Here is a 26,560-nt window from a genome sequence, read left to right as displayed (position 1 = left end):
GTAAAAATAAAAGAAAGCAACTCAATTGCATTCTGTCAGAGAGTTGGATTTTATGGTCTCATGAGAGTAATTAGAAAAGTCAACCATGAAGCTATCTAAGCTATGCACAAGACAGGGCTGAGAAAATATTTTCCAGTAGATCTTTTAATCTACAAGCTTTGGGTCACATTTCTTCTGTGATTATAGGTGTTAGGCATATTTGACAGATAGTCTAGAAAAAGGAGAGTCATTATTAATATGGAAAGCCAAGGCCATGATACGGAGTAGGCTTATCCTGTGACTAGTTCTACAACCAATGCTAGTCACCTGATTCCACTTAGCCTCTATTTTCTCATCAGGAAGTGGGAACAATATCTGTTATTGTGATGGCAAGATAAATGTAATGCGCGTGCAAGTGTCATGAGGTAGTCAGCAAAACCCAAGCTACTTTCATTGGTGAGATGAAGGGGGAAATGGAATTATGGTACCATGATGCCAGAAACTATCATGAGAATCTTTAAGGTGACAATTTCAAAAGAAATTCATATCATTTTTGTCAAAACAGCAACCACAATAACAAGAAAACTAGAGGACACAGAATTTTGTCTTTGTGGAGAAGGTGGTAGCACCAGGTAGGAAGCAATGTTATATAGTAAGAGAGGAAATCAAGTTTAATGAGAAAGGTACCTTCCAGCAGAAAGCAGATAAGAGGCTTTGATTTTCTTGACAGTAGCGCTATCCAGTACTTTTAGTTGGTCTTCAGATGATCAAACCCAGTGATTTGCCGGAGACTTCCCCAGTTTTAACACTGAGAGTCCCAAATCCTGGCAAACTCCTCCGTCCAGGTCAAAATGGGCCTGGGTCTATTTGGTCTTCATGACATTGGCTGAGTTTGTCAAGCTATGCAGTGGGGAACAGAAGTTCACAAGGCTTTCCTCCTTCATAGTGAAAACTAATTTTATTCTAGGACACGCATGTTTTCTGGTTATGAAATATCATTTTTATATATATATATATATATATATATATATATATATATTTTTTTTTTTTTTTTTCTTTTTTCTGTACGTGGGTCTCTCACTGTTGTGGCCTCTCCCATTGCGGAGCACAGGCTCCGGACGCGCAGGCTCAGCGGCCATGGCTCACGGGCCCAGCCGCTCCGCGGCATGTGGGATCTTCCTGGACCGGGGCACGAACCCGTGTCCCCTGCATCGGCAGGTGGACTCTCAACCACTGCACCACCAGGGAAGCCCTCATTTTTATAATTTTGTATTAAATGTGTTTGCTTGGTAAGTGGGCACAGCACAGCTTGTGGTCTCTAGTGGATGTTCCCAGAAGTGCTGGGAGGGGATTATGCCACACAGAAGTGACACAGTGATCTGGAGACATGGGGTAGAATGTTAATGATAAGAAATGGCTAGGAGATAAAAAGATACCAAAGGCCTCTGCAAAGAGGTTTCGGGTTTCGCTCCTGCCAGCAGGCTCCGCCCCGTCGGTGGTGGTAGGGCACGGGCGAGGTTAGGGCGAGGCGCTGGCGCTGGCGCTGGGTGGGGCTGGTCCCGTTGTGCTGCGGCTCTGCGCTACCTGCAGTCCCGGGCCGGAATCCCGCTGCTCCGGCCTCGAGTCTGCCCGCCCGCCAGCCTGCCAGCCATGGAGCCCGGCCCCGACGGCCCCGCCGCCATCTGGTTCCGCTAGACGTGCAGCGAATGGCCCGGCCAGGCCCTGTCGCTGCAGGCGGAGCAGCTGCTACACCATCAGTGCTCGCGGTATCAGGATATCCCTGTCTTCCGCGGTAAGAGCTACGGCGACGTGCCGGTGTTGGATGGTGTCGTCCAGTGCACAGAGAGGGACGAGTTCTCCTACCAGGAGATGATAGCCAACTTGCCCCTCTGCAGCCACCCCAATCCACGCAAGGTGCTGATCGTCGGGGGCGGGGATGGGGGTGTCCTGCGGCAGGTGGTGAAGCATTCCTCCGTGGAGTCCGTGGTCCAGTGCGAGATCGACGAGGATGTCGTTCAAGTCTCCAAGAAGTTCCTGCCGGGCATGGCCGTTGGCTACTCGAGCTCAAAGCTCATCCTACATGTGGATAATGGTTTTGAGTTCATGAAACAGAACCAGGATGCTTTCGATGTCATTATCACTGACTCCTCAGACCCCCTGGGCCCTGCTGAGAGTCTATTCAAGGATTCCTGTTACCGGCTCATGAAGACGGCCCTGAAGGAGGGTGGCATCCTCTGCTGCCAGGGCGAGTGTCAGTGGCTGCACCTGGACCTCATCAAGGTGATGCGGCAGTTCTGCAAATCACTCTTCCCGGTGGTCGGCTACGCTTACTGCACCATCCCCACCTACCCCAGCTGCCAAATTGGCTTCATACTGTGCAGCAAAAATCCAAGCACCAACTTCCTGGAGCCCGTGCAGCCCCTGACGCAGAAGCAGGTGGAACAGATACAGCTGAAATACTACAACTCTGATGTACATCGGGCACCCTTCATCCTGTCCGAGTTTGCCCGCAAAGCCCTGAATGATGTGTGCTGAGCCCAGGCGCCGCTGCCGGTGCCGCCCAGGACCTCCGGCCAGCAAGCCTCCAGGGTGGCTGGACGCCGCCAGCCCTGGATGAGACTCCCGCAGACTCGCTTCCGAATCCAGTGTTACAGGACCCAGAATGCTGCCCGGCCTGCCCTGTTAGGACTTTCTGTGTGGCGTTCAGCTTGCAAGTTTATACCAGGTGCCTACAGCACCATCTCCACCTCTGTCGCCCCTCACTCACCAAACACATGTATCTAGAACAACAATGAGAACAAATATTCTGCCAATATTAGGAACTCAACGCAAGATGTTTGTATACTGTTTAGTTTTGAGTATGCAACAGCCTGTTTTGGAGGAAATGGCAGTTTCTCCTCTAAGCCACTTGTAGCTGAGAACTTCATAGTAGAGTTTATGTCTTGGAGGAGGAGAGAGTATTTTGATGAGCTACAAATTGGCTATTCACTAAGAAGCTAAAACATAAATTAGTGTTAAAGTGGTGGGTCATAGGGTAGTATATCTGAACACAGAAGTTGAAATTGGGGCAGAAATAGTCTCTCTCTCACAATTCCCTTCCTTCACTTTAAGTGAATCTCTTGCCTGATATAAAAAGAAAGGCAGGGCTCAAGCAACGGAAAGGAGAAACAGAAGAAAACTACAAAAATGAAACAGGCAAGAGTTTCCTGAATGCTCTTCATTCACTCAAAATTAGCAGAGTAAAATTCAAGCCCACCGAATAATAATTAAGGCCCCATTTGCCTAGATTCCAAATATCTGAAGCCTATTTGAGTAGGCGTGTGTTATCTAGCACCCATAAGAGCTATGGGATGGAGGTGGAAATAATCCTCTTTGATAAAGATAAAAGATCTTGAGAAGGATTTTCCAGAGAAGAGGCCCATTCTAGATCTTAAGTCTGCCTTGGGCTCCAGAAAGCTAAATGTAGAATGTTGTGGTAACATACTTGCTCATGTACAGCTGTGTTATATAAACACCCTCAATTAAATTCTGACTCACTTTTTGTTTTCTCCCAAACTTGTATAATAATGCCAAATGCATAAACATTTATGCCTGGATTCTCTGAGTGTCTTGTTGGCTTTACTTATGGCAAATGTGTTTTTAAAAGGAGGTGGAAGGTAACAGTGATGGGGCTTGGAAATATGTGCTACCTAGGAACAGGCTCTCTGACCCTAGCTAGGATTGAAAGTTGGTGTGCCTCCCAACACCTACTAGGTGATCAGCCAAATCTGACCCTGAAGTTCTTTCACAATCCAACTACAAGTGTTCTGGTATACAGTTTGCACACTGCCTCATTGGATCTTGCCTTTCTTTATGGAAACTATGCGAAGATCAACATTTCTTGCTTGAGATGTAGGTATAACCTTATACAGGCTTAGACATTGATGTAACAGTAGAGATTATGAGCTATAACCATTCTGCCCACTAAGTACTGGAAATCTTCCTTGGAATGTGGAAGAGGAAGACTCCTTCATTCATTCATCAACTAAGTATTTAAAACATGACTGATACATGCTATTGGGTTTACAACTCCAAAATGCATCTTACAATGGTCTTTGGTAATTAGAGATGTTATAAGAAAACACCTTTTTTTAAAGTTATAATGTTAAAACAATTATAAAGCCAGAAACCAACACTCACTCAAAATTCAGTTAGTTAAACTTTGTCAATAAAGGCAATTCTATTTTATAATATGGTATTAAAAAGGATGAAAATAGAAATTATATGTAAATGACACGGATTGTGGGGTTGTGTTTAGATTTTCTTCCTTATGTGTTTAGGACAGGTAAACAGTTTCATAAGTTTTCTATTTTGTAAAAATAGCTGAAACTAAATTGTAAGCTTCAAAATTGCCCTGGCTTTGCTTGACTAAAAGGACATGTAATAAGGGTATGTAGAAGTCATAAACCAAGTGATTAAAACATAGGATTAGCAAGACAAAGTCATTAGTTCATGTTCCTATTGATCAGCAATGTTTATTAATTCTCCACTGCATGCTAAACTTTATTGCACATTCCTTTTGAAAAAATCTTCAGTCAGAAAATGGACGAAAATGTTTAAATTCACCTATGGAGGCTAGATCACTGTAGGTTTGAAAAAAAAACAAAACACTGTACTATAAGTTCACTAAATGAAATTTGTGCTACCTTTGGTTAGACAATTAGTAGAGAAGAAAATAAATGAGAACTCGGATTTGAGACACTCTAGCCATTCCTGTGGCCCGATTAATCTCTTATGCAGCACTCATTTAAATAATTTGCACACACTAATTTTAGATCTCTAAATTGCTCATACTTTGTGTGTAGAAACTGATTATGATTGTCATATCCGTGGAGTGACACAGGACTAAGAAACTTCAACTCAGATCTCAAAATTAGTAGGCATGAATTAATTTGAAATCTGCTTATCTCAAAGTAGCTCCAGTGGTCCCAATGTATGTGAATTTATAATATTGTATGATTAATGAAAGGGGCCACTGGTGACCACATCAGGGATTGAAATAACTGAAAAGGGCAAAAATAAATCTATTCTGTTTTATTGTAGAAGTTTTGGGGTACCATTGGAGGCAGAGATTATTGAACTGACCATTCTAGAATATAAAGAAGAGTTTTGTGCACAAACCACTGAGTCAGCAGTGGTTCAGTGGTTTCTTAAACAGAAAACAAAACCAAGAAATATGTATTTAGATGACCAGAATCCAAAATCGTGTTGAATTATAGTTAGAAATTTTAAGAAAACCAGATACCCAATATTACTATCCTAAAATTGTATTTTACAGTTTGCTCTGTGAAATCTGAGCTTTGTGGAATGTTTCTTAAACGAAGTACTGTTTTAGTCTGCTTGGGCTGCTATAACAAAAGACCAGACTGGGTAGCTTATAAACAACAGAAATTTTTCTTACAGTTCTGGAGACTGGAAGGCAGAGATCAGGGTGCCATCATGGTGGGGTGAGGGGTCTCTTCTGTAGATTTCATGTATCCTTGCTTGGTGGAAGGGGCATAGGGTCTCTCTGGGGCCTCTTTTATAAGAACACATTTCATTCATGAGGGCTCTGCACTCATGACCTAAGCACCTTCCAAAGGCCTCACCTACCAATACCGTCACCGTAGGAGTTAGGATTTCAACAAATGAATTCTGGGGGGACATGAACATTCAGACCATAGCAGTTGCCCTTCAAGTCTTCCTAAGAGTTGGTACCTTCTGAAAGTGGGAAAACAGATGCACCATGATGACAAACAATGACAAAATTTGTGCCTTAGTTTACTGTTTCCACAGTGTACTGCTGAATCTGGACCTTTAGTTAATACGAGGACATCACAGTCCCAACTGGGTGGAGTAATTCATGTCTAGTGATGAAACAGGCCTCCTGAACACTGCATTTTCACTTTTTGAAGGGAGGTCTTTAGACACTAAAGCCAACTTGGAAAAAAAATACTTTCTCAGTCGATTTCACCACAGAAATGATTGTAGTGCTAGTGCATAAATAGACAAGGTGGAGTAAAGAATTAGGGCATTTAAATAGCCAGCCTGGGCAAAAAACAAGTTTATTGGCAGAGGTGGGATGGGGTGGTACTTTTTTTTCACAGTGAAAAGGAATTATTCAGATTAGATGCTTCTACTGTTCAACTCTTACTTCGTATTGCATTCAATGTATTGACTCTTAGTCCTTTAAATCTGTGTCTCTTAGCAAAGATGACAAAAGTTTGTGCTGGCAGGTAACCTGATCGTTATGGACCAAATTTTGATGTCCCCCACAAATGTGTATGTTGAAGCCCTAAACTCTAATGTGGCGGTATTTGAAGATGGGGCTTTGGGGAGGTAATTAGGATTAGATGAGGTCATGAGGGTGGGACTCTCATGATGGGATTAGTGCCCTTATAAGAAGAGATACCAGAGAGCTTGCTCTCTCTCTTTTCCTGTGCACACACAATGAAGAGGTCATGTGACCTTACAGAGAGATGGTGGCCATCTGCAAGCCAGAGTAGAGGCCTCAGAATGAAACCTACCTTGCCAGCACATTGCTCTTGGAGATTCTAGCTTCCAGAATTGTGAGAAATAAAGTTCTGTTGTTTAAGCCACTAAGACAATGGTATTTTGTTATAGCAGCCTGAGCTGACTGACTATGATAGTTCTAAATACCTGTTTTTTTTATGATGGTATAAAGGCTTTTACTGCTCTTGGGTTCCTCCTCTTGAAATAATACTGCCTTATAGTTAGAGAATAACTATCCTTGTATGGGTTCCAAACAATTAAAATTACCTTATCATAAATTTTGCTTCATAAGAAACAGCTTTATAGTTTGGTGCAAGTGCATTTGAGATATCTGTGTTCCAACAGAAGGTGCTTCCTCTCAGCCTGTATTTTCCTTCTAATTGAAGTGGCAATTAAGTAGTTCATTAATGGTCATGCCATAATCACAGACTTATATAAGGGATCATAAAGGTCAGATTGTCCAGCCCTTTCATTTTACTTCTCCAAGGAAGTAAGGAAGAATGAAAGAATAACTACAGCTTTATTACCAAATGACATTTAAAAAAATGGTGATGCAAGTGGACCTTTAAAAAATAAAGGAAACATATAGGAAGACAAAAAGTGTATAGAGAATACTAGATAGATTTAGGTTTTATATTTATCTCCTTAAAGAGAAATTGAATTCAACTTTGGACCCATCTACAACTGGAGCTTCAGAAAACATGTTTGGCCTCATCTTATCTTTGAAATGAAAGCTGCTGTCTTCACTCTTGAACCAACTGAGGGTACAAGGATGCATTAGAAAATTTGATAATTGGTAGAGTTGGGTTTTGTGGGGTTTTATTTTTGGTATAGTCCTTTTATTTCTTTAAAATAGTAAGCAGGTATATTTTGCAAAACTCATAAGAACTATGAGGTTGTTTTCCTCCTTTACTGAACAGAAGCCACCTGCCACAAATATACATTTTGGGAATTATTTTGATATGAGTTATGGGAAATAGAAAGCAAAATTTTGTACAGTAGAGGACATAACTTTACAGTAAGTCTACAGTTGTCTTATAGCTGTTCATTAAGTGTTTTGAGTCTCTTTTTAATTCAAGGATATCTTTAGGATCTAGTTTCCGAAAACAGTCTCAAATTACCATCAAAATGTAACTGGGCTACCCTATGTTTTCCCTGTCAAGGAACTGACATTCTATGAACCCTATTTAATTTGCAGCTATCTTAATAGAATGTGTTGAGTAAGAATTAAGGATTATTATTATCACCACCACCATCATCATCATCATCATCATTAATTGTGTTAAAAGGAAACCTTGGGAGGCATAAGTGACCTGCTGGCAAGGATTACCCACTCTGGAGTGTGCAGTGGATCAGTTTTGCTCTCAGCAGGAGGCAGCATTATAATCAATAGAAATTGCCCATATGGGGTTTGAAAGACACTGTGATACATGAAAGAATGCTCAACATCATTAATCATTAGAGAAATGCAAATCAAAACTACAATGAGATAAAACCTCACATCAGTCAGAATGGCCATCATCAAAAAATCTACAAACAATAATTGCTGGAGAGGGTGTGGAGAAAAGGGAACCCTTTTGCACTGTTGGTGGGAATGTAAATTGATACAGCCACTATGGAGAACAGTATGGAGGTTCCTAAAAAAACTGAAAATAGAACTACCATACAACCCAGCAATCCCACTACTGGGCATATACCCTGAGAAAACCATAATTCAAAGAGTCATGTACCACAATGTTCATTGCAGCTCTATTTACAATAGCCAGGACATGGAAGCAACCTAAGTGTCCACTGACAGACAAATGGATAAAGAAGATGTGGCACTTATATACAATGGAATATTACTCAGCCATAAAAAGAAATGAAATTGAGTTATCTGTAGTGAGGTGGATGGACCTAGAGTCTGTCATACAGAGTGAAGTAAGTCAGAAAGAGAAAGACAAATACCGTATGCTAACACATATATATGGAATCTAAAAAGAAAAAAAAAGGTCATGAAGAGCCTAGGGGCAGGACGGGAATAAAGACGCAGACCTACTAGAGAATGGACTTGAGGACACAGGGAGGGGAACGGTAAGCTGGGACAAAGTGAGAGAGTGGCATGGACATATATACACTACCAAATGCAAAACCGATAGCAAGTGGGAAGCAGCCGCATAGCACAGGGATATCAGCTCAGTGCTTTGTGACCGCCTGGAGGGGTGGGATAGGGAGGGTGGGAGGGAGGGAGACACAAGAGGGAAGAAATATGGGGATATATGTATATGTATAGCTGATTTACTTTGTTATAAAGCAGAAACTAACACACCATTGTAAAGCAATTATACTTCAATAAAGATGTTTAAAAAAGCATTAAAAATATAAATAAATAAAATAAAACCCAAACAGATTAAACTCAAAAAAAAAAAAAAAAAAAAAACACTGTGACAATTAAGTTCACCAGAAAGACTTATTGTAAACCACAACTCTGTGAACCTTCTGCAGATTTCATTGACTGCAGTGTCTAAATTGGAAGATATAGCAATTTTTTCCCCCATGCTCAGCAAAAACTGTTAACTGGCTTTTGTGTGTGGGGGGGGGGTATAAAACATTCACTGAGTGTTTCTCATATTCTACTGAGTCAATATTAAACTGTACTTTTCTATTTTTGCTAATAGTCATTATCATAAAAACGTTTGTCTTTTTAAACATTTTCCCATATGTTCATGGTTCAGTTAAACATTCTCTGGCCTCTAGGAAATTATAGCTTAAAATAGTATCAATAGTTCACCACTTTATGTCTCAACAAACCTTTTTGATTGAAGTTCCCCGAAGGCCTTGAGTTGACCTTTACATAAATAAATGTGGACAATGGATATAGGGGTTTGCAAAATACAAAAAAGTACTATTTTTTAAAATCCCATAAAGACCTTGTTTGTTGCTGTCATTTGAGAAGAGGGCAACACGTTGATTTAGCATATTTAATAACTTTTCACACAAAGAGGTTAGAAAGACTTGAGCATCAAGGGAATAACCCAGAATAAATACTAAATCAGTGTTTCTCAAATGTTAATGATGATATCGGTCTTCCTACTAAATACTTCGGGTGATTCTGATGCATACAGTTCACTTACTATATAGTGTGCTTTGAATTATACCACTGTAATTTCCACATTCTTGGTCTGTCAGCAAGTGCCTTTCTGTATTAGAATTCAGAAATTTCGAGAACCAAATGGATTAGATGTACAGCCTTCAGATCTTTAAATGCATTATTTCACACAGTTCTAAGGAAGTTTTGAGTTTGATGGATTTCAATCTTCTTAATAATATAATTTACTTTGTAACATACAGGTGTAATCCATTCTTCCACAAAATCTCTCCGAGGGAGTGTTTGTGTGTATCTCTTCTCTCTCCAAATGACCTTGACATCAGTTTGTTAAAGTGGCTTATGCCATTCCTGACTTATTACAGTTCATTGGGCTTCATATTTTCTGATCAGCCATGATTTCAATGTATTTGCTTTAAAGAGGTTTTTGTAAGTTACATATAAAAAGGAACTTTTCTACCATTCAGAGAAAGACATATGTAAATCAGACAGTATTTGTAGCATGACAGTCAAAGATACCTCAAGGATTTGGGTATTGGATTGTGTATTTAGTTGCCAGCTATAGATTATAGGAGGCTATTATGTGAAACTATTATATACCTGGAGTTGAAGTAAAATATGTCAGAAATTTTTTTTAAAGAAATCTCAATTTATTCATTGTATGAAAAAAGGAATAGACCACAGCCCCCTTGCATGAAGTGATTGCATTAGTAAGGGGAATTTTATTTCTAAAACCAAAAAGACAGACTTTCAAAAGCTGCTGTTATTTACTGTACTTTACACAGTTCCTCTGTGAAGGCCTTTCTAGTATATTAAAGACCTGTTCCAATCAAAAGTATTTTCTACTGGCTGATGATATAATTATACTAAGTTATCAAGAGATTGTTCAAGATCTAAGTTATCAAGAGATTGTTCTTGATTCCCAGGGTGAAATTCCTTTCTTTAGCAACCATGGAATTGACATGCTTCATTGTTCATTATTCATCATTCTTTTGCTTCCTCTGCTCTACAGTCTGGATCCAGAAAAGTCTCCTTGGAGACTTTATTGCACATGCTTGGACATCTTGATGATGGTGATTTTTTTGTATTGTTTCATTTTTTTTGTTTGTTTTTCTTACTTGTCAGAGGGTCATTTAATTAGAGCTTCATCAGTTTATGATTGTTCTAGATAGTCTTCAGAGGCTGAGTCACTTCTCCAATTTCTGTTGTTGTTAGTTTTGTTTGTTTGTTTGCTTTTGTCTGTGGCTGGAGAGGTCTTTCTGAAACAAACATACAACTCACCAAACACAAAAACAATCAGTCAAACCTGCTGGTTTTTCTCAAGAGGCTCGATGTTTAGTTTATTCATTTAGAAACTTTGCCTTGTGTTTCTCCCCCTCCTTCTCCATCTCTTCCTCTGCCTTCTGTTTATAAGAAAAGCTCAAGCAGCTCTGTGCTTTAATAGGCAAGGCTGAAGGCAGAGTTCTGCCTCTGGGAAATGTTTATTCTGGAAAAACACAGGAGACATTTGTTTGGTCTGACTCATCTAGACTATGTCATAAGCCGTCTTGGGCAAAAAAGAGAAGATGCCTTAAATATTGATGCCTGTCCAGACTCAATTTTATGTTTAAAAACCAAAGAATTGTGGCCACTGCAACCTCTTAATTAATCAGTAAATATTTATCAGTCCACTAATATTTTTTTAGTCATCTTTCCTTCCGAGGATATGAATAAAGTTCATAAACACAATAGTTTTCTGTTATTTGCCGAACAAATGGTTATCCTTGACAAGTAGCCATTTTTAAGCCTTCCGTAGTAACTTGAAAGAACAATGCTAAGGAAAAATCAAATAGTGCGTTTACTCATACCAGAGCTGTGCATATCTCTGTGATGGGGGACGTGGGAGGTATGCAGGGAAAAGAAGGCAAGTAATATCATGACCCTGCTTTGTCTGCTTGGTCCTTTCTTTGCTCTTAAATCTCTGTGCAGATCTGTCAGAAATTATCACCCAAGGGATTCCAATTTCCTGTTCCTGCCTCTGGCTAGCAGCCCAGGGCTACCACCATATGCCCTCCTCCCCAATTGGCCACTGTTCCACTCAAAACAGAGAAAGGGAAAAACTAGTTGAAGTCTCTCATGCTATTTTTTCAACTTCTCAGACTAAACCTAGTGGAATCTTTTTATTCACTTATTTGTTTAGTCTTCACTCACTGTTTGTATAAATATTGTATACTTGCTATATATTCAGCAAAGTGCTAGGTGTAAAGGGGAGGCGAGTAGTGTTGATAAGAGAAAGGGCAAGGAATAAGAAATCTTTAAAGAAAAAAACAGAAGCCTTCCCTACCTTAAAGTCTAGCTGGGGGGAAATTACATACCTTAGTCAAATAAATGGAAGCAATTAAAAAGCAACAGGCAAAAATAATAAAATAATGTAAATAGTATATATAGGTGCTGACAGGGATGGGAGAACTGCAAATATTTAATTCAGTTCACCATTTGAGTACACATTATGTGCTAGAACCTGTATCAAAAATATGATGGAAAATAAGAGGTAACCTTCTGGAGGCAGACATAGCTGCAGATAACTTTATTATGAGGTACACTGTGCTGAGTGTTTTAAGATCAACAAAGTACCATGAGAGAAATCGTGAAGGGAAACATTCTGAGTGAGGGGGTAAGGGTTCTGTGCTCAATTCCAATGTGTGTATGGGGAGCGCTTCCACACACCAACAAGCAATTCTCTGACACAAGGCAGGTGCCCCTCAATTCAGCTCAATTCTCACACTATCTACCCAGAGATAGCAACAGATTCCACAGGTTAAGGGTTCAGTCCGACAAGACTGTAACCCCCCAACCCCCAACCCCCCACCAGGCACCAATCACAAGTCCAGGTGCTTCTGATGGTCAAGTATAGATTGCCAACAAGTCCCTCCTTGGATTCAATTAATTTGCTAGAGTAGCTCACAAAACTCAGAGAAACATTTTACCTACTAGATTATTACCAGTTTATTGTAAAAGGATATGACTCAGGAACAGCCAGAGGGAAGAGATGCATAGGGCTAGGTGTGGGGAAAGTGTGTAGAGCTTCCATGCCCTCTCTGAGTGCCCTCCTCTCCCAGCACTTCCACAGGTTCACCAACCCAGAAGCTCTCTGAACTCCCTCCATTTGGGTGTTTATGGAGGCTTCACTACATAGTCATGATTGATTAACTCATTGGCCATTGGTGATTGATTCAACCTCCAGCCCCTCTTCCCTCCCAGGAATTCCAGGGGTGGGACTAAAATTTCCAACCTTCTATTCCTGGTTGATTCTCCTGGCAACCAACCCCTATCTTCAGGTGCTTTCCAAAAGTCACCTCATTAACATAAACTCAGTTGCAGTGTAAAGGAGGCTTGTTATTTCACTGTAACGGCTCTGAAGGTATTTCTGGAACTGAGGTCAAGAGAGCAAATATTATGACAAAAGATGCTCCCATTGCTCTTACCACTCAGGAAATTCCATGGGTTTGGGGAGCTGTGAGCCAGGAGCCTTGGACAAAGACCAAATATATATGAGAAATATATTTTGATCACTTGAATGATTACATACATATTTCTTATAAATCACAATATTGCAGGGGGGTTAGGAAAGTTTTATGTAAGAGGTGTGATTTGAGCTTGGCTGTGAAGGATGTATCTAATATTTTATAGGTAGAAATGGTGGGAGTTCAGGGTGTAGGAGAAGTGTAGGGTGTATTCAGATTCCCCTGTTGTATTTCAGTCATAACACATAAGGTAGGCTGCAGGAGGAGGTCAGACAGAAAGACATGCTAGATGTGAAGGTCCTCAAAAGCAAAACTGAGCAGCTTGAACTTAATTTTGTAGACAATGGCAATACTGATGATTTTTGAAGAAAGAAGTAAGGTGAAGAAATCTATCCTTTAGGAAGTGGTTTAGCATATGGTTAAGAGCTGGTGCTCTGAAGTCAGAAAACTGGATGCAATCAGTGAATATTTATCAAGCTCCTACTTACCAGGGACTATTCTAATAATTGGGGCCATAGTAGTGACGTATATTGGCGAGACCTCTGCTCTCATGGTACTTACTTTTTAGCTATGGACAGGAGAGACAAATGACAATAACATGCAAAAAGACATTTTCCAGATAATTTTAGATAGTGATAAGTGTGATGAAGAAAATAAAATAGGGCAATGACTGGTGCGACCAGGGAAACGACTTTAGAATTGGTGGTTAGAGAAGGCCTCACTGATGAGGTGAAATTTGAGTTGAGACCTGAATTAAATGATGGGATGATCCACGGGAATATCTGAGGCAAAGTCTTCCAGTCAAAGGAAAGAGCAGATTTAAAGACCCTTGTGGGAATGAGCATGATGTGTTCCAGAAACAGACAGAAGGCCTGCGTGGCTGGACTGCAGTAAGTAAAGGGGACACCTTCATGAAAGTAGGCTCTAGAAGGAGGCAGGGGTCTGATAACATTCGTCTTTGTAGACCTCGGTAAGGATTTTGTTTTTTATTCTAATTATAATGGGAAGCCATTAGAGGAAGTTTCAAGCAGGGTTTGATATCATATGATTTATGTTTTAAAAAAGGTGGCTCTGGCCAATGTGGAGAATTTGTATGGGGTATAGATAGAATTGGAGGACTCAGGCTATGTTTTAAAGGTAGAACAGGCAAAACTTGTTCAAGGTCTATTGTTTTCTAGTTATTTGACCTTGAACAAATTACTTAACCTCATCTCAGTGTCTGCATCTGTAAAAAGGGGATAAGAACAGTACTGACCTTAGAGAATTGTGAGGATTAAATTAAAACTCCACACGATATAACCAGCACATCATATGTACTCATTCAAGGATAGCAGCTGCTATTATTACAACTCTGATGGTGATAATTACTCTGGATTGGACCTGTGAGTAACTAGAGGCCTGGTGATCTGTTAAGAGGCTATTGTGATTATCCAGGCGAGTCAAAGTGCTAGGCTGGAGTAGGGCAGCGGAAAGGAAAAGTGGGAAAGCACCATGTTAATAAATTTAATTAATGCACACCAAATATTTAATTTAAGTAGGAATACTTAATGACATATTCAAATGACTAATAAAGGGTAACACTAGTGCGTGCAGAGAGTCAAAAGTCACTTCTGTGGTGAGACTGGAATTAAAATTGCTAATAGTTTATTTTCTCGCCTTTAATTCCTGGCTAATGACTTTTCTATATTATCATTTCCTATCACATAAAACCATGGTTCATTTAAAGTATGCTATTGAGACGTGGTCAAAATCCATCAACAGAGACTTCAAATGAAATGGCTGTGTGTGTGCTGCACCCTCTTTCAACTATGTACCATAACTAAAGTCTTCCCAGCTATGTTTGAACTTCAGGTGATTATCTTGCATTCATGAATAAAAATAAAAGTCGACCTTCCATTTGTTGTTTTATGTTTTGGGTGAACCCGTTTACCCTATCAATGGGAATGAATTGTTGACTGTATTGGTAACTTTCTTCTAACATCCTATGAGTTACCAGATAAGTCATCATTCTTGGAGTATGAAAGGGCAGTTTTTAGTTACTCATTTCTGTTTTCTGGTATTGATCACTCATGATAGACCTAGAGAGACTGAACTTCAAAGGACTGGTCTACTATTTATGAAGTTTAATGCACAATTACCTAGGTGACAAGACGTTAGCCATAAAGGTTAAGGCTTATGAATATTAAAACTTTAAAGAGTTCTTTGGCAGGTGTGAATTTTTATCAAATATTTCCTTACAGATGAGTGAAAAGAAGCCAGAATTTAAAATATACAAATCATCAGGCAAAGACAGATAGGACTCAGAGAAACCGGGGCTAGTTCACCACTGTAATTGCTATTTTTATTTTATTTTTTGAGTTTCAGGTTTTTTGAAAAACAGTTAAAAAGCGGAATGAGAGGGGGGAAAAACCCAGTGGATTTCTGGTCTGGATATTTTATGAAACATCCAAAAGACATTAATTGCCAAGGTAATAAGATGGACCTGTCAGTTCTGATTCAATTGCTATTAGAAAATAAAATGTTTTAATAAAAATCACGTAATTGTAATCAAAGGAAACATTGCCTATGAGCAAGATTTTAAGCAAATAGCAGCATATGCCTTTTCAGTGTGTTTTTTTTGTCACCTAAATGTGCACATTCACAATTGTGAGTACTCTTCATCAAGCGCTAATATATTCTCAGAAGTCATGTTGGAACTTATAAACTCTCTGTGTCAGTCACCACTTCTTGCTTAACTGAACTTGGGTATTGTAGCCTTTTAATGTCCCTGCTACTGGTATTTAGTTAAGTTTTATCTCTGTCTGTGGTTTTCCACTTCACAGTTTGGGAAAAGAGGCTGTTAGGCTTTGCTATATCCATGTACACCTTTCAACTGGAAAATTCACAGGAAGCAAATGGTGAATGTCTTAACTCTGTAGGCTGAGACCATTTTATACAGGAAGGTAGGGGATTGAACATGAAAGATAGTTTGGGGTTCCTTTTGTTCTTCTATGTTTGCTTCTATCCACTCCGTTCTAATCTGTGGAACTCAAGGCTGCCTCAAGGGCACCGACTATTCCGTAAAGATGAACTGCCAATTCTTCACCTTCTGGGAAAGTTGTCAGGTAAGTAAACTGTCAACAGCAATTCTTTTTCTGATCTTAAGTAGATAATTAGCTCTGAACACCCCTTCCTTAATATTTTCCACAGTATATTCCTCTCACATTCAAATCTGCCCTCAAATCTATCCAATTAAGGTGAACTGAGAAAAGAATTCCCATATCCTACTTCTAGAATTACTGTAAATGCCTTTAGATAGAACCATATTTTAACATAGATGCTGTTTTAGCTATGAAGATTTTCCAAAATATAATTTAATAATATCACTGGCCAGGCATTTATGCTAGAAAGTTTATATATTATTCACTCTCACAAGCACCCTTTTGAGAGAATTATTAATCTTACTTTACAGATGAGGAAACAAACTCAGAATGATGAAGTTCTTTGCCTAAATCACAGATCTTGTATGTGGTCAACCCTGGATTTGAATCCAGGTCTGCCTAATTCTAAAGCCTCTTTCTCACTATATACAATAGACTGCAGATCTTCGAGCTGCTTACACTTATATGATAAAATTATCTTGTTTACTTCTCTCTCTCCTGACCCCAGCATGTAAGCTTTATAAGAACAGGGACCTTGTCTTTCTTATTCAGTACTGTAACCCCAGAGCCCAGAAAAGTTACTGGTATATTGTGAAAACTCAGTAAATATTATTGCATGAAAATAATCAATCATGAAAGTTTTCTGGTTAATTTCAAATTAGATAGTTGTACAAGAAGTACTAAAAGTGCCAAATGAGTGCTACAGGGGTTGACCAGTGGGAGAGATTACCAAAGGTTGGAGGCTACAAGAATAGTGTAGACTATAGACCTCCAAAAAGGAGGAGTGCATACACCTCAGGGGTGTGTTCAAAATAATACATTGGGAGGGGTAAAAAACATGTTAGAATTTTTAATCATTTTTTTTTGTTTTAGCTCATTCTTTTTCAATTTTGGTTGTCATATTTTATAATGTACCCATTATTGCAGTAATATATACGGCATAATATATATAATATAGTAATATATAACATATACAATAATATGGACAGTAATGTAATATACACAGTAATATAATAATATACATATGTATGTATATGTGGGGGTGGGTAGGTGCTTAAACATTTTTACTGCTAGTTGTGCTTGGAGACCTGTGGTCCAGAGGGAGAAATAAACATACAGAGATATCTATAATTCAGCATTCTACCTGCTATTAGATGTCTAGACAAAGTACTTCAGGAAGAAAGATAAAGGAATGGCTAATACTTCGTGATTTTGTCAGCATGGTGGTGGTGGTGGTGGCACAATTTCAACAGAATTCTGTGGCAATGGCAGATGAAATGGGAATTTTCAGGGAGAGAGAACACTTGCAATGGTGCAGAGGTATAACTTTTTTTTTAATTGAAGTATAGTTAATTTACAATGTTGTGTTAGCTTCAAGTGTACAGCAAAGTGGTTCCGTTATACACATATATATGTGTATATATATATAAATATATATGTGCGTATATATATACATATATATATATTCTTTTCCATCATAGGGCTATTACAAGATATTGAGTATAGTTCCCTGTGCTATACAGTATAACTTTCTTGATATGTTTCAGGAACTATAAAGCATATTGGATTGCTAAAGGAGAGGGAGTAGAATAGGTAGGAGAATGGGGAGTAGCAGTATATTATTATTGGATTACATGTACGTAATATATAAAGACATATATTGAAGGTAAGTGCTCATGTATTAATAGCTAGGTAGGGTACAGGATCAAAGAAACTGGAGCTCACTTAGTGAAGTAGACTACGGAAAATGAAGAAGATATCTTCAAGCCATATCGCAGCCGAAGGATTAAAGGGCCAATGGAGAAGAAAGAGTTAAAGGTGCCTTCTAGATTTTAAGACTGGATGAGGTTACTGTAACATTGACCTATAAGGTCATCCTGAGGAGAGCAAGGCAGTTTTTTGAGGTAAGATAATTTTGGGTAAATAACAAATTAGAGAAGGGACATCCATAGGTATATGACCAATAGGGAACTGGAGATATGAGATGGGAACTCTGGAAGAAATCAGGGTAGGAGTTAAAATTTGAGAACCATTCCCATTATTGGTTCATCAAACATTCACAGGCACCTACTCTGTGCCGGGGACCATACTAGACACTGGGGCTAGAGTAGGAAAAAGAGAGATGTCACACCAACCCTCAAGATGCTTATCTTGGGGCTTCCCTGGGGGCACAGTTGTTAAGAATGCACCTGCCAATGCAGGGGACACAGGTTCGAACCCTGGTCCGGGAAGATCCCACATGCCGCAGAGCAACTAAGCCCGTGCGCCACAACTACTGAGCCTGCGCTCTAGAGTCCGCAAGCCACAACTACTAAGCCTGTGTGGCACAACTACTGAAGCCTGCGCGCCTAGAGCCCAGTCTCCACAACAAGAGAAGCCACCGCAATGAGAAGCCCGCACACTGCAACGAAGAGTAGCCCCCGCTCTCCGCAACTAGAGAAAGCCCGCGCGCAGCAACAAAGAGCCAACACCGCCAAAAATAAATAAATAACTAAATTTATATATGAAAAAAAGGTGCTTATTTTTTTTTGCGGTACGCGGGCCTCTCACTGTTGTGGCCTCTCCCATTGCGGAGCACAGGCTCCGGACGCGCAGGCTCAGCGGCCATGGCTCACGGGCCTAGCCGCTCCACGGCATGTGGGATCTTGCTGGACCGGGGCACAAACCTGTGTCCCCTGCATCGGCAGGCGGACTCTCAACCACTGCGCAACCAGGGAAGCCCCAAAGATGCTTATCTTATACTCAATAGGGAGAGACAGACAATCAACAGGGAAAATGTTTGCATATAATTACAAATCATGATAAGTGTGTAGGGGAGCAAAATTTGTCACCCAAAATGTCTCTTTGGCACGTGGATTATTTTGAGCTAAAAACAGTCAAGGCCCAAAAGACTCAGGAAACTTTGACCTTCCCCCAATTGCCTAAAGAATGCAGATAGAGGACCTGTTCTAGAAAGGGAGCTATCGCCATAGATAACTATAGTATGAACTAGGTTTGTAAACAGGGGAGGAATGTAGCAAAGTGTTAAAATTCCTCTCTGTGTCCCATTGTCTGCTTGGCTCAGCAAACATTTGTTTACCAAACATTTGCTTTTCCATCTCCATGTCATTTGCCCCCCACCACCTTTGAGGTCCCAAACCACTACCCCCAACATCCTCTTCTGTGTTTAGCTGAAGATTGCCTTTAAGGTGAGGGTTCTAGCCATTTTGGCTAATTATTCAGTTTTCTTAGGTCTCTCTCATGTATACATGTTATTAACTTTTGTGTGATTTTATCCTGTTATTCGGTCTCATGTCAATTTAATTCTTAGACCAGCCAGAAGAAATTAGTAGGGTAGAGGAAAATTTCTTCCTCCCCGACAAGTGCTGTGAAGGGTGGCCTGCTTTAGATTAGGTGGTCAATGAAAGCCTCTGAAGAAGTGCTATTTAACCTGAGAGCTGATCAATGAGACAGGACCAGCCAGGCAAAGTGGAAAAAAGAGCAATCTAGGAAGAGGGAACCAGCAGCCTTGGATGGATGTGGGATAGAGCTTGGTGTGCTGTGGGAATAGAAAGAAGCCCAGTGTGACTTGCAGCTACTGAGCAAGGGACACAGTGGCACAGTATGAAGCTGGAGAGGAAGGCAGAAGCTGGATCATGCAGAATCTTCAAAGCCCCGTAAAGAACTTGACATTTATTCTTTTTAGAATAGGAAGTTATTGAAAGGTTTTAACTGGGGACAATAAAATGATAAAATTTACCTTTAAAATTCCTTTGGACTATAAAATACAGATAGTTAAAGCATTGAAAACAGGCATTCTCAGAAGAAGAGAGAATAAACACAGAAATAAGAGGCTGAGGGCTGAGTCTTAGGAAATGCTCCTCATTAGGATATGATGGGAGAGGGAGGAGCCAGCCAAGAGAAAAAGGAATGTTCAGAGAAGCAGGAAAGGTGTCATGGAAGTCCATGAAAGAGAAGCTTTCACCAGAGTCTGGTCAACATTGTTACATGTGGAAAAGATTGTGAGGAGGGAATGAAGTCTGAGAAAAAGGTGTATAGATTTGGGAATAGGAAACGTTTTGAAAGTGTAACTTTCATAAAGAACAATGAAGCTATAGGCAGTGAGTAGAAACCACACTTCTGAGAATGTATTAGTCAGTGGAAGGATAAAGCAGAATGATGGGTTTAAAAGTGGGCAGAAGACATGACTAGACATTTTTCCAAAGAAGACATACAGATGGCTAACAGGCACATAAAAAGATGCCCAACATTGCTAATTATTAGAGAAATGCATATCAAAACAATTATGAGATACCTTAACACCTGTCAGAATGGCTATCATCAGAAGTAACACAAATAACAAATGTTGGAGAGGATGTGGAGAGAAGGGGACCCTTGTGCATTGTTGGTGGGAATGTAAATTGGTGCAGCCACTGTGGAAAACAGAATGGAGGTTCCACAAAATATTAAAAATAGAACTACCATATGATCCAGCAATTCCACTCCTGGGTATATATCCAGAAAAACTGGAAACACTAATTCGAAAAGATACATGCACCCCAGTGTTCACAGCAGCTGTATTTACAACAACCAAGATATGGAAGCAACCCAGGTGTCCATCAACAGACGTCCATACATTGATAAAGAAGATGTCCATCCATCAATGGACATCCATTGATAAAGAAGATGTGGTATACACACACACACACACACACACACACACACACACACAGGAATATTACTCAGCCATAAAAAAGAATGAAATTTTGCCATTTGCAAGAATGTGGATGGACCTAGAGAGTACTATGCTTAGTGAAATAAGTCAGACAGAGAAAGACAAATAGTGTATGTTATTGCTCATATGTGGAATCTAAAAAATAAAACAAATGAATATATATGGCAAAATAGAAACCAACTCACAGATATAGAAAAGTAGTGGTTCTCAGTGGGGAGAAGGAAGGAGGAAGCGGCAAGATGGTGGTATGGAATTAAGAGATACAAACTACTATGTATAAAATAGATAAGCAAAAAGGATGTATTGTACAGCACAGGGAATTATAGCCATTATTTTGTCATAACTTTAAATGGAGTATAATTTATAAAAATACCGAATCACTATACTGCACCTCTGAAACTAATATAATATTGTAAATCAACTAAACTTCAATTTAAAAAATCCTTATAAAGTAGAATGATGGGTAGAAGTAGCAAGTTCAAGCAAAGGTCTTTTCAGACTAATGGAGACCTGTGGGAGGTTGGATTTGGGTGTGGGCTAAGAGAAGTGGAGGGCTGGTGGGAGAGATGAAAGGAGGCAACTGAAAATGTTTGAAAAAGGCTTGAAATATTAAGGAATAATTTAGAGGCCAAGAGCCTGGAGCGCATTGAAAGAGGTGCGGCCAAGATCACAGGTGCTACTGTTACATTTTAAAAGAAGAAGACTCTCTTTCCTCTGAGACCGGAGAGAAGGGTGAGAGAGTAGATATAGTGACAGAGAAACTTTGAAGTGAACTGGCAGAAAGTTTAGGGAGTTCACAGCAGTCGACATTGATTTTTCAGTCAATCAAAATTAACAACACACACTAAAGTAGTATATAGTCTCAATAAAATAAAGCCTCTTTCAGGGAAGGAAGCTTGGGTTATCTCATTTGTCTTATTTTGTTTCTGATATTCCCCACAGTATCTAATGGCATCTTGTACATGATAGGTGCTCAATTAACAGAAGTTGGTTGTTTGCTATCTCTAGTCTCAAGGAATTTACAACTGGGAACAAACACATTATATATGCAGTATATGGTAATTTCCAAAAGAGTGCTGCTGCTAATAAATGTTTCCGGATTTAAAAGGAAGGAAGTGTGCCTGTAGATTGAACTGATGTGGGAATGTTTCATAAAGGAGCTGAGTCATTATCTGGGTCTTAATGGTTGCTTAGGATTTAAATACAGATTTTGCAATAAACTAGAGGTGGGCATTTTCTATATCAGGTCTTGGATAGTGACCTTACGGCAAACTGGAAAGATCTGACCACTTTACGAAATATGGTAGAAAATCAGCAGGAGGTTATTCAAGAAGTTGCTGAGATTTAGAAACAGAAGGATCCAAGGGAGAAAGGGACTTGAACCTGTGTCAGGAGGCTGGGAGTTCAGGAGTCTTTTGTTTTGGACAGCATCCTGCCAAATTAAACGTGAAATTAGGCATTTCAGTCTAATTTGGAATGAAAGTCAGGAAATTCCATTCTGTAGTAATTTCCCGATCCATCTTTCTAAAGTCAAAATACAATTATGTTATTCCCCCGCTCAAAAATTCTCAATGGTTCCCTAACGCCTACACAACTAATACATAGACTCAGTGGCCTAGCACTGAAAGGAATTCACAAGTAAGGTTGAAACATTTCCAGGCTTGTTTCCAATTTATACCATATACATATTGGGTTGGCCAAAAAGTTCGTTCAGGTTTTTCCATAAGATGTTACAGAAAAACCCAAACGAACTTTTTGGCCAACCCAATACCACATACTTCTGCCAATTCAACTAGGAAGTGTTTCCTGATCATGCTATGTGCTTCCTAATCTCCATTCCTCTGCTCATGATATTAACTCCATCTCTACCTTGATCTGTGTCAAAATCTTACCCCCTTTTTAAAGACCTATTTCCAATGCCACCACCTCCTCCATAAAGTCTGTCCTGCCCCTTCCCACCAGGGGGATTTTCTCTCTTCTGTTAATTTCCATAGCATTTGGGAACTCATATAAACTTATAATGTACCTTATATTGTAGTTATTTGTAAGGTCACCTAATTCCCAATCTTATCTTCTAACCCCCACTAAACTTCAAATTACTTGGTGACAGGATCTGGATACTGCTCATTTTTTATTCCCTTTGGAACCCAGCATAAACAGTCCTTGACGCGGACTGATATAGAATTAGAATAAGATGAGGGGTGAATGTAGCTGGGGAGGTATCAGTGAAAGCTGTTGCTAATAAAAGCTATCTAAGCCTTGGTCTTGGTGATCTCTCTGAAACATGGAATCATCGAATCTTTAATGTTAATTTTTGATATGTTAATTTTTGACACATGCTGGTAATTTCCATTATCACTATTTATATCCAGTGTAGTAATTTCCTATTGTAGCACTAATAGAGCTTACGATCATTTTATAAGTATAATATTTGCCATATGATATATGGAGGTAGCATAATAGAGTGGAAAGAGGGAACACTGAATTTCACTAGACCTCACTTTGGATCCTTGCTGTCCTACTTAATAGCTATGTGTAACTCTGTTGCCTGCCCAACATTTATTCCCTCTTCTTCTGGTAATTTCAGCCTGATTCTCCTTTTAGAGAAATATTTCTTTCCTGTTATTAATCCATGAGGCTTGAGGTAGGGCTAACAATCCTCCTCGATCCTCCCCTGCAGTTGCAAGGGAAGGTATGGTACATAGGTTTGGCCAATTGCCATATTCCTTATCTCTGGCTAATGCCAGGCTGATGAGACTTAACTGGGAAATACAAAACCCTCTGTCTGTTGAGAGGATGGGATGTAAGACTGAAACTGCTGGCTGTCACCTCTCTACAACCAGGATCAAGCCTAAGAACAAAGCCATTGCAGAGAATAGCAGAGTGAGTGACTGAGATAGGCGAATGAGACATGATGACATCATTCAGCCTCTGGATCTGGCCATAGGCGAAGGCAATTCACCCCCTTCTTTCTTCATCCTCTACTCCCTCAGACTTTGAGTTACATGAGCCAATGAACAACTTGTTTATTCCTTAAGTCAATTTGAGTTTCTTTTGCTTGTAATCAAATAACAGTAAATAGATATATCACATGACCTTGGGCAAGTCATTCACAGTCTCTCTGAGGCTCAGGTCATGCATAAATGGGGAAGAATCCTCTATTACCTACACACAGGGAATATTAGGAGGCTCATCTATATGTGAAATATAAGTGAGAACATTTTGACAACTATAAATGCTTGTAAAAAAGAGGATAGGTATTAGTGTCTTCCATCCAAGAAAACAAAAACATATTGTTTACTATGATTATGTTTTCTTTAAAAAACAAAGAAACATTATTCAGTCGACCAGCATAGACACTGGAAAAGCAAAAGCCTGTGCCCAAACTGTTACAGTTAAATATCCCACCACAGGATTTCTCTTTGATGATTAAAATCACAGATTTTTTTCTTTTTTAGCAAAGAACATGAAAACCTACTTATTATTCCACCTAGAATATGTAAGAGCTAGCATTTAACTTTAAGGCTGGTTCTTAAAAGCCTGCGTAAAAGTTTTGAAATAAAGATTTGTCACTGTCTCATATCCTCCACATAGTCAACTTTTCATTCTGAGTATAGGTTGTAAATATGTTGTTAGAGCAAAGCATTTCAGAAATGGCAAAATTCAACCTTGGAACATGGCATTAGTCATTCAAAGGAGATATATTTGAAAATTGGTTCAGATACTTTCTCTACCACCTTTTTCCTCCTACTCCTTTCCTTATATATCATATTACCTTTGATGAACCAGACACGTAAATAATAATCTGTGTGATCTGAAAAAGCTAATGCAATTTCTAAAGACGCCTACTTTATATCCTGGCACCTTCAGGACCTAGAATCAGCTGTATTATTTAAATATTTCAATGATAAGGAGAAATTTGCCTGTGACAGTGGGTATGTAGGTGTGGGATGGGTGGAGAACCTATGTATGAACCATCATCCTACTCTGGGTCTTGGAAATCTATCCTGAAGTTTTTGAACCCAAGGTTTGTATGTTTAATTTTCATTTGTTTTGTAGTGAAGGACCAACATGAGGATGTAAATGGTGCTTGCAAAATTCTAAGGCCAAGAGATAAGCTAGCACAGCACAATAATATTTAGAAAGTAAGCATGGGAAGTTTAAACAATTGTGTCCTTTATGTCAGAAAAATGGTCTTGCTCTTAATTTTTTCCATCCACTTTCACTGGCTAGAAATGCTAAGAAACGCAGTATCTTCAGGGGGAAAATTGGTCTGTGTGCCATAGTATTCAATGCAAACAAATCCTGTAATGGAAAAAACCATCACTCACGCGTCTATGAATATAGTTTATTATATTCAGTATAGATCCTGCTGTACTGTCCTTTTATTTTTCCCCTTGACATCTGTGCAGTATATCCTAGCAATTAAAAAAAAAATCCTTAAAGTGCTTTCCTCTTAATCCAGCTGTGAGGAAAGCAAATATATTAACTCAGTATTCACCAGGATTTTTGCTTTTACTATACATAATTTGATAAAATCCAGAAACATTTTGTTCTTTCCAAATGAAATGGGTAAGAAAGGTTCTGACACATTCCTCAGTACCGGAAGAATATCAAATAACCTAAAAATAATACTATCTGTCTGTGGGCCCCTGTTCAGACGAGGGGCTGAAACGTATCTTTCCACATGGGGCCATGGAGGTGTTGCTTTTTAAGGTAGTGTCAATAAACAGATAAATCTCCTAATGCAGCACGCAGTTCTTCTGACTGTTTCATATCCAGCAACCCCAGGCCTCCATTTTATGAGAGGTGTATACTGATTTTAATGATGATGAAGCTGAGAATGAGGAAGCTTAAATGATCAACCTATTGCCCCAGAACCAAGAGGTGGTAGACACAGGCTGGAAAAGTTGCTCTGAAAAAAATATAACAAGTTTGTTTGACATCTCGGTGTTCTTAACCACTGCATTATCTTACTTCTCAAGCAAAAAGTGACTTAACATTTCAGCAGCGTGCCCCTTTCTACAAAATACCAACTTGCACTCTTAGAAGTAGTCATACACGTTTTCCCCACCCCTACCTCTCTACTACCAATTCCAGTCCTCAGCCCTATTTCTCTACCTCCCGCCACAATCAGTAATGATTTTTCAGGGCGACCACTGAAGGACAATGAACGTCCTCGTTTTCAAAATATGAAAACTAACTCTGAGAGAAGGAAGAATGGACTTGTTCAAGGTCAGATAACCAATCGGAAACAGATAACCAATCGGAAACAGTACAAGTACCAGCACAAATCTGCTTGTTCAGTTGTTCAGTCCAGTGCCGTCTCTAAAGAGAAAACAAAACTTACAACACAGTGGGTAGTTTCTTATTCATGACGAGCTAGCCATATATATCTATATATATATATATTCTCTATCTATATATATAGAATATATATAGAATATATAATAGAATATATATATTGTATACATAATATATATACATATATGTATAATATATAATATATATATTATATACAATATAACAGAATATATATATTATATAATAGAGTATATATATATTATATATAATAGAATATATAGAGAATATATAATAGAATATTATT

At 39.2% G+C, this 26,560-nt stretch overlaps 1 pseudogene; it reads left to right on the top strand.

The window, feature by feature from the left end:
* Positions 1-1,629: 1,629 nt before the first annotated feature.
* On the top strand, positions 1,630-3,524 carry LOC113609109 (spermidine synthase pseudogene; annotated as a pseudogene).
* Positions 3,525-26,560: the final 23,036 nt, after the last annotated feature.

This window comes from Aethalodelphis obliquidens, unplaced genomic scaffold (assembly GCF_003676395.1).
Source record: "Aethalodelphis obliquidens isolate GAN/ISIS:26980383/991018 unplaced genomic scaffold, ASM367639v1 scaffold54, whole genome shotgun sequence".
Lineage (NCBI taxonomy): Eukaryota > Metazoa > Chordata > Mammalia > Artiodactyla > Delphinidae > Aethalodelphis > Aethalodelphis obliquidens.
This window is presented reverse-complemented; position numbering and strand designations above follow the sequence as displayed.